The sequence below is a fragment of the Sus scrofa genome, chromosome 11 (assembly GCF_000003025.6).
Source record: "Sus scrofa isolate TJ Tabasco breed Duroc chromosome 11, Sscrofa11.1, whole genome shotgun sequence".
In the NCBI taxonomy this organism is placed as follows: domain Eukaryota; kingdom Metazoa; phylum Chordata; class Mammalia; order Artiodactyla; family Suidae; genus Sus; species Sus scrofa.
In genome coordinates, this window is record NC_010453.5 from 14,738,809 (window position 1) to 14,752,902 (window position 14,094).

Genomic DNA, 14,094 nt, shown 5'->3' on the forward strand with positions numbered 1-14,094 from the left:
GCGAGGCCAGGGATTGAACCTGTGTCATGGATGCTAGTCAGATTTGCTTCTGTTGAGCCACAATGGGAACTCTGGTCCAATAGTTTTTAAACTTTTTTTAACAGTAAGACACTCTGTGTGAATTAAATATTTATTATATGTAATCCAAAATGTAATTCTTATAAGGCAGAGCTGATTGACATGGAATGGGGAGGGGCTAGAAGCCCAGCGGCTCCATGTCACCCCCTCTTTAAGCCAGGGGTACTTGCTAGAACCACAAGGGCTGAAAACCTCAGATACATCCCACTTCCAGAGATGTGCCCTGGCTTGGTCAAGATATGTAGCAGCAGAGTGAAGGCTGGAACCCAGCGAGTGAGCTGCTCACTCTGGGCTGTTTTTCCTACCACACCCTTGTCGGTACCCTCCACAAACACAAGGGGAAGGATGTGCTAACTAACCTTGTTGTGGTGAACACTGTGCCACATCAAACCACCACACTGTACACTTTAAACTCACACAGGGTCGTATGTCAATTACAGCTCAGTAAACCTGATTGTGGGGAAAAATCAAAACAGAGAAAAAAATAATAGAAAACTTCCCTGGTACAGACAATATCCTGCAGGTAGAAAGGGAAAGGCAGAGAGTTTCACAGGTGGGATGGCCCTGGAGGGAAACGTGACAAGCTACAGAAAACCCTAGGAAAAGCCACATGGTGCCCTGACACAGCTACCCCGAGCCCCTGACAGTGCAGCCAAAACCTCCTTTGGGCTGTTTCCTGGAGGACGTGAAGGGGCCCTGCAGGCGTTCCCTCTTGCTCTCCCCTTTCAATGTGGCTTGAATTTGCTGGCCTTCCAAGGTCACTGTGGGCCTCCGAGGGAGCCTTTGATTTAACATGTAAGGGAATTCCCACTGGCTGATTAAATATTTTTATATTTTATCGCTTTCCTGCAACTAGCAGCTTTTGGCATGCAGAATATTTTTATGAATGTTATAAGTAAATATTATGGGGTCAATCACAGAATTGAACATGGACCTGCAAGCCTGGGGCTGGAAGATATTAGGCTCCACTGTTTAAAAAAAAAAATGGGAGTAGAAAAAGTGAAATACGGAGAGCCTGAAAATACTCGTCAAAAGGACTGCAACTCTGCCCCCAACATCCAAAGTTAATTAGACCAATAAAAGCAAATTGATTTTAAGCAATATATCTAGATATCCAAGGGATTTAAGTGCTTTTTTCTTTGAGTATGGGGCATTTATTAGAAGAAAAAGAGTAAGCAGGGTTATGTTATTCACGTTAGTAAACATCAATTTTCTTTTCCAGACAGAATCAGACCCTTCTGCAAAGCACAGCAGACAGATTCCAATGATGCCAAGCCACCACTCAGGGTTTCCAGGGGTCATTGGCCACTTTCGGTCCAAATGCCCTTTTGAAAAACACTCCTCAAATAAATAAAATATGGACTCTGGTGATGTTATGCTTCAATGCCCTTTTGAATAGTAAAGTCTCGGTGAGCTGCTTGGAGGTTGAGGTCAGGAAAATCCTCCTTAGCACCGGGTGACTCACTCCAGGAAACTTGGTCCTTCCTGGGAGACCTCTAAACCTCAGCAGTGGGTGGACACCCTGGGCAGTCCACGCGGAATGTATCGGTCAGCAGTTCCAAAGGGACATCTGCCTCAAGACCTGCCCCCCCCAAAAGCATTTTTTCCACTTTTCTCTGGGCTCCCATTCGTTGTCCTTGGCACAGGTCAGAACACATGGGCTGGGGGTGGGGGTGCTCAACAGATACATTTGACTTGCTCCCTGATCTCTTTCGCCCGATCCGGAGCCGCACACCCTGCTGCCTGTCACAGTACCTTTCTGTTTGCCCCGTGCCACCTTGAGCCTATGCTTGTTTGGGTCCAAGTCATTTCACAATGTTTCTAATTAGCTCCGGCGCGTTTATTCAGCACACCCATAAATTTTCTTCCCTCTCAAAGTGCTTTCAACACTATTTGCTGTCATCTTCAAATTTAAGAGCTTAGCTTAAACCCAGATAATTAACAAAGTCTTAGCGCCAGGCATATAGCAGACAGTCAATAAATATATTGGCAGGAAGGAAGGAAGAGAGGGAGGGAGGAAGGGAGAGAGGGAGGGACGGGGGGAAGGAGGGAGGACTTGCCCTGGAGCACAGCCCACATTCCTCCAGGGTGATGTTGAAACACCTGGTGAGCATCCTGATGGAAGGCTGGGACCTGGTCCAGCCCAGGGAAGCACACGCCTCTCACACAGAGGTGCAGTGGAGATAAGATGACAGAAAGGGCATGGCAGGAAGAGGAGTGCTGAAAGGTCACACAGTATGAACAGGGCTGAGGAGCCAGGAGAGTGATGCTAAGGACGCCCGCGCAGGTCGCAGAGGGAAGGTCCACGAAAGATTCCACCCCGCCCACATCACCAGTCTCTGGGTCCTCAGCATCCTCTGTAAACCCTGACTGAGAAACAGAGGCACAGCTTCAGGGCATCCCTTCCAGGGGATGCGAGTGGAATGAAAACCTTTCTGGAGCCTAGGTATGATGGTACCTTCATCTCCTGCTTGCCTACCTGGCCTGTCTCTGCTACATCAGGCAGGGATCATGTTGTTCTGGAGCCAGTCTCTGCACAGCCGACAACCCTTCTCACACCCCTCGCTCCTCCCATGGCTGCTGGCCGTCTTCACCCGCCACAAGAACGTGGTTCTAGGGGCTGTGAAAGAGAATCGCAGGAGATTCTCTGCCTCTTAGAAGTGACCCTAGAAGGTTTCCCTTTGTTTTCTCTGATTGGAATATGTAGCACCAGCCTACATCTGGGTTTGGGTCCTTGTTGGAGAAGGTCTGGTGGGATTTTGGAAAAGGATCTTCCAGAAATGTGGGAGGAGGAACCTACCAGGGAGCAGACTTGTTTCAGTTGCAGGAAATGAGACTTTATTTATGTCCCAGGTAAATTCTTCAGCGTCAGAAAATAGCTAGGGAGAGGACAGAGGGGAAAACAGTAACTTCTTAAAGATGTGGGACATTAAGGGCAAGATTTATTGTCTAAGTATTCAGTGTAGCTGATGATGATGATAGTAACGGTGAATGAGATGAAGTGCTTACGCGTGTCAGGCAGTATTAAACTCTTACCTCACTTACTGCTTACAAGAAGCCTATGACTTAGGCTCCCGTATGTCCCCATTTTACAGATGAGGAAACTGAGGCTGACAAAAGCGAAGCAAAGTGCTCAGGGTCACATGGCTGGTTAGATGGTAGAACCTGAGTCACTGAATTGATGTTTCTAGTTAATATCCTATTCTCAGCACGTTGGGCCACATGTATACGGACACAACTGAGTAAATCCTGTGGAATAAATCCTGATCCAAGATTAAAACTGACAATTGCTTTTTCCCTAGGTTTACGTCTTAAGTTTCCCCAGGTTTAAGTGTTCACTACTTGAACCTGCATTGCCTGCCTCTGGGGCAGGTTCGCTTACTACTCAAGGATGCCACCTGGTAAGCTGGCAGGATCTCTGTCCCCACCTTTCAGGTCCACCCCCCAGGTCCCCAACACAGGCACATGCGTGCTCATGGACGTGTGCGCTCTCTGGTGGGTCTGAAACCCAGAGCTAATGAAGTCCCATTCCTGCTGAAGGACTTTATCAGTGCAACTCGAGTTCCTCGATTTTCCGTCTCTTCTCAAGGAGTCTGCGATGGCTTCTGGCCCACTGCTTCCAACCTGATTCCTGTTTCTCTGAGAGAGCAAATCTTGATTATGAAATTCTTGAGCCATCTTCCAACTGGGCTCCACTCTCCTTTTTTTTGCATTTGTGCAGGGGGCTTTTGAAAGGACGTTTAGGCTTTGTTCAGCATCTTTTCCTTGACTCTACCCTCTTATTTCTGGGTTCTGTGCAAACACGGCTGCATATAAAATTCAAACCCTGGGTCACTCTGTAGCTAACAACAGGCCTTCAATATGTGAACGCTTTTCTCAGGATCTCAACAACACCCATTCTGTGGCTTCCAGAAAAGGCTCATCGAAAGAGAGGCCTATTTCCTAAATTCTAGTAATTGCAGTTTCTTAGTGGAAGTAACTGAAATCATAGTTTATTCCTGTGTTGGATGTTACAGAAACCAGTATCCCCTATAGCCACAGTGTTATCCTGTCCTAGCTCACCGTTTCCACTCACTTTCAAAGTATGTTGAAACAACAACAATAATAAAGCTGTTTCAATGATGCTGAATCTAAAAAAATCTACACTCCCAGACTCCACTATTGTGACTGTGTTTCTAGTTGATATTCTATAATCTTATCACGTTTGGCCACACATCCACATACCAGCCTGGGTTATTTATGAAGATAAATCCTGTGCTGAGATCAAAATCGTCCAGTATTTTTGCTGCGTCAAAATTTATTTTTGCTGCTTAAAAAATGATTTTGAAAATATTTTCCAGTGGGTTTATTTATTTTAGAAAGACTGTGGTAAAGAAATCACTCTGAACAAAAGGTAGCTCTTGTCAACTACCAACTACCACATATTTGGCATGTCTTGAGTTATTGTCCAGGAACAGACAATTCAGTTTTAGGATGACTTTGTACCCTTGGCTATGTTATTATATTTTAATGTTTCCAAAGTTTGTCTGTCTAAAAGTATACCTCCCATAATGAGTTTCTGGCTCCTTGTGAGCAGGGGGTTTGTTAGCTCATCGACCTGCACGTTACCCATACTTTCCGAGCTTCAGTTTCCTCACCTCTTTTCTTTGTCTTTTTAGGGACACGCCTGTGGCATGTGGAAGTTCCCTGGCTAGGGGTCAAATAGGAGCTGTAGCCTACACCACAGCAACTTGGGATCCAAGACGCATCTGTGACCTACACTACAGCTCACGCCAGTGCCAGATCCACTGAGCGGGGCCAAGGATGGAACCCGTGCCCTCATGGATACTAGTCAGGTTCATTAGCACTGATCCAGGAAGGTAATTCTGATTTCCTCATTTCTGAATGAGTAAAGGAGTAAGACCCACTTCCTAGAATTTCCTGGGATTTCAATGACGTCATCCAGGCTACAACAATGATTTCCCATCACGTAGTAAGTGCTCAGCACAGGAGAGCTCGGAAATATCATCTAAAGAGATTTTAGTTAATTTAAAATGAATAATTGGGCTACAACAATGAGTGCACACCTTCTCCCCCACATGCCTGTGTGCTCTGGGAGTCAGGGCGTCCTCTGACCTCCGGCCTCACCCAGCTTTCAGCCCAGTCCTGGCACAGAGCCATCTCCCAGTGGGAACTGGTGGAAGGAGATTGGCTGGCCGAGCAACTTGCTGCCCTCTCCTTTGCACTGATAAGTCATTGTCTACGGTTCTGTATTCGGAACAGATTTCTCTTCTTTGAATATTTAGAATTTTCAAATTTTCAAACACTCATGAAAGATACTGTTTTTGTTTCACTCTCTGTTTAAGAAACTGAAGTTGAAATTCTAATGTAAAATCAGTAAAATGGCATTAATAGACTTACACCTAAAAAAAAGGTCAGCAGATCAATGATGTAATTGGCTTTGCCAAGGAGAGGTAAAACTGAGACAGCTTGGGAGAAGAGCAGGACTTTGTTTTTGGTTCTGGGACTTGTCTCAGAAACAATCAGCCACAGTCTGGAGAGCTGAACTAAGAAAAAATTTGACCTCACGTCTGAATGTGTTGGCCACTCTGCTGTGAGAAGGCCAGTGTCATCAGTGTCATCTGCATGAAAGAGACAATTCAAAGCCCACTGGGCTTGAACATGCAGTTTTGCTCTATACAGAATATACTTCCCAACTTTCTGCCTGATAAGCCTCGTCTACTCTTGCAATGCATACCAATAAATGTATGGGCAAATGCTTCAAGCTAATGTACAAATCTACCTGGTGTTACTACAATATTCTCAATACATTTGGCTCGGATTTAAATGTTGGATGTGTGTGTTTAAAGAGAACTTTATTTCATAAGATTGTATCAATATTAGTCTAACAAATATTTCAGACACCCGTGCAAAAGGCTGAATGCAGGGCACAAAAGAGGAAAAGTGCCCAGCTACTAGAATGGAAGATTGGGACCAGATTGTGCCATGCTGTGGTTTTCAAAATGGAGCATATTTTATCTTACAGGACGAGGTTGGAAAATATGTTTACCTTGAATGACAATAGGATAAGAGTTGGCTACCTGGAGAGCTGGGATGGAAATGGTTCTATGACTGAAAGCAGCTTCCATAGTATATTATCCAGGGGCGCTGGGAGGGTGACCAGCCATGGGCTATTTGTCACTCTGTCTTGTGGTCAAAGGCCGTGGCTGGCACATGAAATGGGTCTCATCAGGTCTCTGCTTCAGAAGACTGTCCACAGCAAGGGAGGCGAATTAGAGAAGGAACAATGAGCATATCTGATCTCACCCCTTAGTAGCTATTCTCCAGACCCAGGAGACGCTAGCCATCTCCCCGGGCACCCATCTTCTCACCTGGGGCAGGCAGGTCCCTGTGGGAGAGGTCACTGGCACGGGGGAGTGCTGCGCTGCCCTGCCCGTCCATGAAAGGAGGACAGTCTTCACCCACTCGTAGGAAACGAGCCATGCATTTGTTCACATTTCAGATTACAGGGCCAAGGCTACAGGTTTCATAAGAGACATTCTCTGAACCCCAAGCTGAGTGTCATCCTGATAAATATTGCAAAATTCAGGAAAGTGAATTCCTGTCTTTTGACCCAGAGTAGCGTCTGGAATCTCTTGGTATCTGAGCACATTTTACCAAAACGAGAAGCATTTCTCCGAAAGAGAAATAGCAGCCAAAGTGCAGTGTGTTAGAGTTCCAGCAGGAAACAGATGGCACTCAAACTGAGTGAGTGAGGGCTGTTAACACAAGAGTGATTTACAAAGTTGTGGAAAGACTGAGGGACATGTACAAAGGAAGGTGAAGGACCTCGGGGCTAAAACAGCAGGTGATGGTGACTGACTGGTGAGCCCTTTGTTATCGCCTGCTCTGAAAGAAAACGTTCCATTTCCAGATCTCCGTGCGCGGCCACAGGGAGGGGTCACCAGAGAAGAGCCGTGACATCTGCTGGAAGGATGTGGCCAATCTGTGTTCACCGCAGGGGAAGAACTAAATGCACAGCCTCCCTCTCCTCCCTGCGGGGCTGAGAACCCACTGATGTGGCCTGTTCAGGTCAGCCTGCCAGCCACAGGCCAGGACAGAAAAGGATGGAGGGTGGGTCTGGACGGCAAAGGAAAGAGAACCAGCTCAGTGCAGTTTTCAGTTATGTGATCAGTTCACCTCAAATAATGGTGGGACATCGGCAAAGTGGTGGGCTAGGAGGCTCCAGCTCCAGGTTCCTTCATAAAATCATCAACAAAGAAACAAAAACCCAAACCCACACTTGCCTGAATGAAAAGAGTCTTAGTCTTGAGTGTGGCAACTCAGTTCCCAGTTTCACTCCCTAAACCAAAGGGAGAGCGCAGACCTTGTTTGCAAATTGTTGTGTACATCTGTACACATTGGCGTGGATACCTGAGGATCCGACCCACTGTTTTTCTCTTATAACTCAGAACACGTGCAGGGAAACTGTAGGCTCTGCTCATACAGTCTACAAGGGGACACACCCTGCACACCCACAGAAACCTGGGCCAACAGATGCTCACTGGAGATACACAATAGACATCGAAGGTTCAGAAGAGAAAGTTTGGATGAGACTCTTTGGGAATGAGGACATCCAAAAGCAGCCGTTTATACAGGGGAATCTAGAAAGCCACATGCATAACTGGGTAGGACATATTCTCAGAAGAAAAAACCCAAGACCTTACACTTTCATGTAAGGCCGATCCCTAGACCTCACTAAGTGGAAGAAGTACCCCAGCACAAAGTTGGTCTCTCTCTCCCTCTCTCCCTCTCTCCCCCTCTCCCTCTCTCCCTCCCTCTCTCTCTCTCCCTCCCTCTCTCTCTCTCCCTCTCCCTCTCTCTCTTTCCCCCCTCCATCACTGTCTCTTTCTTTCTGTGTTTTTTGGTTTGTCCATTTCAGCTCCAAGCATTCAAGGAAATTTCTGTCAGGACATTAGTTGAACACAAGGTAAAGTCAAAGAATCTTTAGTGAACACACATGGCAAGGAACAGACTTTGCAAAAATCATTTGGTAACTTCTCAAAACAAATGGACTCTCACAGCCTTCAACAATCAAACCAACAACCAAAAAGCGAATTCTGGGGAAGGGAGGAAATCTGATTCCCAGACTTACCACATTGTAATAATCACATGCCCAATTTAAAAGTCAAAATTAGGTTGGAAAGGAAAGAAGTTAGGTTGAAAGGGAAAGGATGAAAAAGATATGTTACACAAATAGTAACTAAAAGAAGGTTGGATGGCTATTCTAATGTTAGATGAGATAGATTTTAACTCAAAAATTATTGCAAGAGACAGGGAGGGATATTATTGATAAAAATATCAATTCATCAAGAAGTTACGACAATTACATAGATGCCAAAAACATCAGAGATTCAAAACATATCAAGCAAATACTGAAAGAATTGAAGGGAGAAATAGACAGCCCTAAGATACTAGCAGGAGGCTTTAATTCTCCCACTGTCAATAATACAGCAACCAGACTAAAGAGGAGTAAGGAAACAATGGACTCAAACAACACTGTAGACCAAGTGGGGCTCTCAGACATATTATAACACTCAATAACAGGAGAATACACATCTTTATCAACTGGATATGGAATATTCTTCAGGATGGACCATCTGTTAGACCACAAAACAAGTCTAATTAAATTTGAAACAAATGAAATCATATAAAGTTTCTTTTCTGGTCATACTGGAATGAAGCTAGAAATTAATAACAGAGGGAAAACTGGAAAATCCACATGTGCAAATTAAACTACATATTCTTAAATAACAAATGGATCAAAGAAGAAATCACAAGGGGGATTAGAAAATACCTTGAGACAAATGAAAAAGAAAACAAAACCATAAACATACCAAAACTTATGAGATGCAGAAAAGCAGTGCTAAGAGGGAAATTTATTGCTGTAAATGGTTACATTAAAAAAAGAGAAAATCTTGGAGTTCCCATTGTGGCTCAGTGGTAATGAACCTGACTAGTACCCATGAGGTCGAGGGTTTGATCCCTGGCCTCACTCAGTGGGTTAAGGATCCAGCATTGCCATGAGCTGTGGTGTAGGTTGTAGACGTGGCTAAGATCCCATGTTGCTGTGGCATAGGCTGGCAGCTATAGTTCTGATTAGACCTGTAGCCTAGGAACTTCCATATGCTATAGATGTGGCCCTAAAAGCCAAAAAAAAAAAAAAAAAAAAAAAGGAAAAAAGAAAGAAATCTTAAATTAGTAACCTAACGTGCTTTAAGGAACTAGAAACAGAAAAGCAAACTAAAGGCTAGCAAAAGGAAGGAAATAATAAAAATTATAACAGAGATAAATAGAGAATAGAAAAATAAAGAAAAATCAGCAAAACCAAAATTTGATTCTTTGAAGATTGACAGACCCGTAGTTAGGTGGACTAAGAAAAAAGAAAAATCAACTAAAATCAGAAATCAAGTGGGACCTTATGACTACTTTTATAGAAATAGAAACTATTATAAGAGAATATTATGAACATTTGTATGCCAACAAACTGGATAACCTAAATGGAATGGACAAATTCCAAGAAATACACATCTACCCAAACTGAATGATGAATGAATAGAAAATATGAGTAGATTTATAACTAGCATGAAGATCAATCAATAATCAAAACCTCCCAACAAAGAAAAGTCACAGGCCACGTGGCTTCACTGGAGAATTCTACCAAACATTTAGAGAAAAATTAACATCCATCCTCAACTGTTTGAAAAAACCAAAGACAAGAGAACATTTCCTAGCTCTTGCTATGAAGCCAGCATTACCCTGGTAGCAAACTTAACAAAGATGCTATAAAAAAAAAAAAAAAAAAAAAAAAAGACAACTACAAACCATTATTTTTTTTTGAGGTTGCTAGAAAATGTCTTTTTTACAAAAGAAAATCAAGATCACTGAGGGAGGAAGAAGCAAAAGTCCTCATCATAAGGACATCTCAGCAGGTCAGCCAGGGCCGGCCAGCCCCAGCGTCTGTGGTCGGCAGAACGGCCGTGCCGAGATGTTTGTGTCCTACTTGCTGGAATCCGGGAATGTGCTGATTACCTGGCAAAGGGAAGGTCAACTGCAGAGGGAACTAACGTTGCTCACCAGGTGACCTGGCTGCGGGGAGATGGTCCAGATTATCTGGGTGCAAACCGGTGTTCTTTACGATCACCAATGCAAAAATCCTCTGCACGACACTAGCAAGCTGAACTCACCCGTATGTTAAAGGCTTACATATCATGGCCAAGTGGCATTTATTCCTGGAGTGCAAAGATAATTCAATATACAAAAGTTAACCAACATAACACACCCCATTAACCAAATGAAGGAAACCTCCCTGCATGATCATCTCAACTGATGCAGAAGAAGCATTTGACAAAGTAATGATTACCGTTTCTCTTTATTTAGGATGTGCTATGTGCCACGCTGTATATTCAGGCATTTAATAGAGAATGTTTTGAATCCCCAAGGCAACACTCCAAAACATGCAATATTCTATTATCGCATCCCTCTTACGTATGAAGAAACTGAGGCTGTCTTCAAAAATTGCAGCAATAGGTCAAAATCATACATATACTTAAGAGTAGGGTCAGTACGTATATTCTAAATTTTCAGATTATAAAGCCTAGGACATTCCTACTGTGTATTGTGGCTTTTGCCTCTGTTTTGTTTGTTGGTTGGTTTGGTCGTGCCCTCAGAAGTTCCCAGGCCAGGGATAGAATCTGTACTACAGCAGTGACTAGAGCCACAGCAGGGACAACTCTGGATCCTTAATCCAGTAGGCCACCAGGGAACTCCTGTTTGTTGTTTGATCGCACTGTTTTGTTGAGGGGCTTCGGGGGAGGAAGGAAGCCTGGGAAGACCATGAGATCTGACGTCCTTGCCTGGGTGGGGCCGCCCCAGCTTCACAGTTGCTGAAAGCTGCTTCTGTGTAAAGGGAATCAAATGAAAGCACCAAGAGCTGAAAGTCACTACCCAACTGAGGGGCTTAATGAAATGGCTTCTGGTGTCTTCACCCTTTCCCCGTCCCCATGGGTAATAATGGGCTATGACTTTGATTGCATATTAACCTCCATTGCTGGAATGGGGGGGTCTGGCCCACCTCACTCCCAAGCTGACTTTGAAGCGCTGGGTGTTGTCTCTTCGCTTCTGGCAGTCTCTCCAGGGAAAGAAGGTTCACAGGGAACCAGCAGCCTAATAACGGTGCAGCACCCACGGTGGCAGTAAAAGCCACAGAAAACAAAAAGGACGCTAACAAATTGAGAAAAGCTGGAACCAATTTGGTTTTGACTCAGAGTCACATGCTGTCTGTCTCTCTTGAGGGGAAGGAAAAAAAAAAAAAAAAAAAAAAAAAAAAAAAACCTCTGAAAGATCAGTTCCAGCTCACTGTACTTGAGTTATAAATAAAAGTCAAGATTAGAATTTCCAATTTTTAAAATGACTTTTAATAGGTATATTGTTTAGCTTCCTGACTTATGAAATGCAGACCTGCTAAATTGCGAAAATGCCTGTGACATTTGTTTACTTGGACTGTTACAAGAAAAGAGGTTGTTCAAGATTATATCCTTTTTATAGGAAAACCTCAAAGTTGGCTTCTGCTGACTTCTGAATTTGTACCTTTTAAACTTTTAAAATCACTTCCAAATGATTACTTTGCTTTGGCACCACAGCTGGGGAGGCGAGATGCCTGACAGGCCAGGTGCTCCTGCTCTGTAGGTGACATTTCCAGACTAGGAAGTAAAGGCCCCGCCAAGGATCCAGCTTTTGTGACAGTCTGAGGTGAAGGGGTGTTCACCTCACCTAAAAGCCTGGGTTTTTCTTAGACCTAGAGATCAGGGATTTCTGGGGAGGGGTGGCTAATACATAAACTGTTTCTTTTTTCTTTTTTTTTTTGTCTTTTTGGCATTTCCAGGGCCACTTCTGCGGTATATTGAGGTTCCCAGGCTAAGGGTCTAATCAGAGCCATAGCCGCCAGCCTACACCAGAGCCACAGCAACGCGGGATCCAAGCCGCGTCCGCAACCTACACCACAGCTCACGGACCCGCTGAATCCTTAACCCACTGAGCAACCAGGGATCAAACCCGCAACCTCATGGTTCCTAGTCAGATTTGTTAACCACTGAGCCACAATGGGAACTCCATAAACTGTTTCTTACTGGAGCTGCTCCCCCCAGAGGTAACCCCACATTTTGTCTAGGTTCCACTGATTGCCTTCTGCTCTTTGATAGTTTTTACAACATCCTTGGTCTGTCGCTGGCCACATGCAGAGAGGGACGATGCCAAGACAAGGCCATAATGTTAATCAAGCAATTAAAGCACTTAAATGCTCTGTGTGATACGGCTGCTTTCAAAAGTGATGTGATGGTGGTATGTCAGGTCCGTTTGGTAATTCCAGCCCAAGGTGTCTTACACGAACCTGGTTTATTAAAGAAAAAGCCTACCTCTCTTCTGAAAATTGGAGTTAAAATCATACTAATAAAAAAACCCCAACTCTTCATTTACGCTTCACACCAGGTCAGGTGACTTCTGTTATCATCTCTAGGTTTGAAAGCTTTAACCACGGGAAATAGAGTGGCATTAAGCAAGAATTTTCCTATCACAGAGAAAATCTGCTTGTTAAGTTTGCCGCAAGCTGTCCTAAGTCACAGCCAAAATGACAGACTGGCAAATCCTATGCCAGCGCGTGTGGGCGGCTTCTCAGGCTCTCATCTCTGAAGGCAGAGGCTACAAGTAGGTCACTGTTGTGACCTATTCAAGACCTTTTCAAGGAGCCGGTCTAGAATTGGCTCCAGGACGAGTACCCTGACTCAAGGGAACTGGTGGCCTCCTCCCTGTCCTGCCTTTCCAGGTTGAGGGTATTGGGGTTTTTAAGTAAACCTCTAGGGTAGAGGCAAGTTAGCAGGTGCTGGACACCTGGGGACCAGGTAGCCCTGGTCAAGAGCACGGATTAGGAGGAGAAAGACCACTCTGGCTGATGAGAGCCCATGAGACCAAATATTTATTAAGCCCTTAGACAAAAGCCTGGCAAATCCCCAAAGATCAACTCTGCCCTCTGGGGTTTGTCAAAATCAGTCCCACCGTCTTGGGTTTTAGAGAATGGTTTTCTTGCCCAGCCACGAGCCCTCCGTCTTGCACTGCCTGTCTGCACTTCTGAATTCTGACCCTTCGTCAACTCTGTTGTCAGCATTCACTTTTGTGCAAGTTCAGCTCTGGATCTTCCCTTTCTTCTCCCTTTTCCTTTCCCCAGCCCACGGCACCCTCCCTGGTCAAAGGAGGCCTGTGTAGAGTTCCGAAAGCAGAATAGAATGCTGTTGCCGAAGGGCCCCCGTGCCAGGGTGTAGCCTGCATTCAGCAGAATAGAAGTGGAATGTGGCCTTTGGCTTGTACAGGCCTGTGTCTAAAAATAGCAGAGACGCCCCTTACTGTCCTGCTGATACACAGACTCATGGCGGATGAATAATCCTCGCCACAGTCATGTTGGGGGCTGAGCCTTTGAGAACAGTGAGTAAAAACTGGTCCCCAGCCGAAAAATGAGGATCACAAACTTCAAAGCATGCTTTCATCATCCACTGGGGCTTTCGTTCCTTGACCAACTCCTTTTACTCTTTATTTCTAAAGCCGGAGTTTGCCCTCCCTCACACTTTCTATTTACCAGGCTGCTGTGGGGACACGCCCGGAGCCCTCTTGAAGGGGTCTGCCAGGCTAGAGGGCGAAGACAGTCTCGGCGTCAGAATGGGCAGGTTTTCCAGGGATGGCAGAGTTGTGAGCCCACGTCCTTCTGGTAAAGACGCTCACCCTGCACTTTATGATGATAGGGCCACTTTCTCATTACGGAATTTAGATCTTCAGGGGACTCTAAGCAGACAGTTCTCCCTTGCAAATGTAGGTGACTCTTACTAGCTATTTGCCTATTTTCAACAGACCATAAAATCAAAGCAAGAGCCATTCAACTGGAGTGAAAAACAAAGCACAGAACTTGACTTCTTTTCCTACTCACTACAACAT

At 44.8% G+C, this 14,094-nt stretch overlaps 1 long non-coding RNA gene across 1 annotated transcript in view; it reads right to left on the reverse strand.

Annotated features, from left to right (window-relative positions):
- Window positions 1-14,094, reverse strand: part of LOC102159588 — a 225,532-nt gene that overhangs the window by 10,539 nt on the left and 200,899 nt on the right. The gene's annotated exons all lie outside the window — the stretch shown is intronic.